The sequence below is a fragment of the Talpa occidentalis genome, unplaced genomic scaffold (assembly GCF_014898055.3).
Source record: "Talpa occidentalis isolate TD23 unplaced genomic scaffold, MPIMG_talOcc4v2.1 talOcc4.6, whole genome shotgun sequence".
Lineage (NCBI taxonomy): Eukaryota > Metazoa > Chordata > Mammalia > Eulipotyphla > Talpidae > Talpa > Talpa occidentalis.
In genome coordinates, this window is record NW_023604972.1 from 45,227,049 (window position 1) to 45,229,864 (window position 2,816).

Sequence of the window (2,816 nt, forward strand, 5' to 3'; positions counted from 1 at the left end):
ACTTTCAATGTTACGGCACCTAGATCAGAGGTGGCAGAGCCTCTAACAAAATTGGTCCCTTGCCCCTTTTTTCACACCCCACACACTATGATTTGCACTTGTCACTGTATAACTTATAAGCATAGCAGATTTTTGGAGTCAAAGGTAAGTCCTTCCTATGCTAAGTTGCTAAAGATTGATTGTACTCTGAGAAGCAAAGGGGTACCCCACCCTGCCTGGACCAACCTCCTTTCAGTGATTGGTGGCTTAAGGCTGCCCATCATTCTGAAGTGACCTAACAAAATTAGGTGTTTCTGAGAAATTACTGAGCCTCAGGAAAAAAAAAAAAATCTAAAAATTTTTTTATTTCCCAAATTTTCTAACAGTAACGTCAACAATTCTGGCTTTCTGTCCTTTGATCTGAACGAAGGATCAAAGGGAATAGTTCTCATTTCATTCTTAACCTAGAATTCCTAGAACTAAATTAGTTGTGAGTTTCCCTCAAATTTACCTGGTAAGACATGCTTGTTAAGACATACTTCTTAGTTTACCTTTGCAGTAATGAAGAAATGGCACAGGGAGTGACCTCTCTGCCCTAAACATGAGTTTTACATATCAGTACATCACAAAAATCACTGAGCACATCAACAGTTGAAAGCTTTCAATTTCAATTTCTTGATGCCAGCTTTTCTACATGAGCCTGCACTTCATTTTTTGTTGACTCCAACTCAAAGGAACAAGGCTTTGGGACTTAGCTATTTTCAAGTCTTACTGTGTTTATATTATTTTGCAGAACCAGACAACTCACAAAATTAGCATTTTTAATTTGTGTAACTGGTTCTAGATTCAGTTTTTGGTCTGCAACATATCCAGGCACACCTGCCTCTTACCCTGGCAGAGCCAGTGCCTTTTCCCTGTCCCGCCTGCACAGGTCTGCTGTGCCTTAAGTGATGTGAACTTGTAACTGCAAATGATGTTTAAGTGTTCAGCAACAACAGAGGAGTGTTCGACTGTTCGTTTCCGTACGGTAAGCCCAAACAATTCAGCTTCTCCCACAAACTCAAAAAAAGAGGCTTTACTCTTCCTACATGCACCATCTAGTGGCCAAAGCTCAAATCATTTAACAAAGGGCAGAAGACACATTTCTGTTAAGTTTAGAGGATAATTTGAAGGATTGGGGCAGCTTTAGAAATAGCCATTATATGTTAGACAAAACTTCATAAAGGGTAAAGGTTTGAGTCCAAGCTAAACCCTGTTAAAAATTCTTAGCTCTCGAGCACTAGGCAACTCTAATCTTCAGTTTGCTAATATAGAGATGCTTATCTCCCAGGATGGTTTTGAGAACAAATTAGTACATCTTCATTTACCAATTAAAAATGTACTTAAAGGAAATAACAAGCTCTCTACCATGCTGGCTGGGCATCAGTGGCTGAATCTCTTTCTAAAATGAAAGGCCACTGTGCTGCTTTGGGCAGTATTGCTCAAACAGAACTTTGTTTCAGTAATTTCAGGATGAGTTAAGTGACACTTGTATATAGAGTTCAGAGAGTACATGCTAAGTGATTGGTTCTAACACAGGAGACAAACACTTCATGGGGAGTAAGCGCCAATTAATGCAACAGTGCAGGAATACGGACTAATTCTCATCAGTTTCAGTGAAGAGCCATCTAGCTTCAAGAATGTCAGGAAAAGTTCTGACAAATCAGTTTTATCTTCTTATTGGCATTTGGGAGCACTTCCTTCTCACTAATATGACATCTGCAAAAAAAAAAAAAAAATCGCTTTTCAAAGTTAACCAACTTCATGCCAGTCTTGCAGTGATTTTTCCATCTTCTACTCCTAGCCTGATGGCTAAGAACTAGAGCACGCACTTTCACTTTTTCTGCTGAATGGAAGATTAGAAGGTTTTATCCCAGCTTGTTCCCTTGCCTTTGCAAAGGCACTTCACTTGGGGGCACCAGAAGAGATCCATAAACGTCAAGTATGCAAATCTTGGAAGAAAGCAGTTTGTGGTGTCAAGATTTGAGACAAGTAACAAGGCTAATGGGATAGTGTCAATAAAACAGGATCTATCTTAACAAAAATGTTAATGAAGTGTTATGCTGTTCAAGAATATTGTGCTTTTTCTTAATCCATGAGTTCAGGTCCACAGAAACAAGGTTCTCCAGGAGAGTACGGTAGCTCAGCTTGCTGGGACAGGTGCAGGGAGGTGTAAATGAACGGGTGCTCAGGAGCGTTTAGTCTCTATGGGTTAAAATAAGCTTTGAAGCATGAGAGCTAGTAGCCAAACTATCCCAATTCAGTTTCCCATGAAAATAAAACTGTTCCAAACAAACTGACCAATTTTTGCTAAAGATTACAAAATCTGAAGATCACCTAATTTTGCTGTCCTTTAACTTTGACCATGCTGTAACTACTGAACTACAAATGAAATACTCTGATCAATTTTATCACTGCTTTTTTCATAAAAATGTTCATCTGTTGGGGGGGTGGTCATTTATTTTATAGAAATCACAAATATATGTAAAAACAGAATAGATGAAGATTAGGATGTGTGTGGTTTTGTGTCTACAAAGCCAATCTCTATCGTCACCCCCAAAACAGTTCATCTTTTTTTCTTCCCTCCTACTCCCTTGTATTTGCATGTGGGTAAAAGGTTCCCCTCTGACTGGATTGTAAGGTCATAAAAAAGTGGGTAGCCAACCCCAAAAGATCCAAGCCTGCCCTCACAAACAATTCCATTAAAATAAGAAATGTTTGGAAGGTACAGAATCCACCGGTGAAAAAATAATGTAAAGGATAAATTCTACATTTCCTTAGTCACATTTAAATTCCTT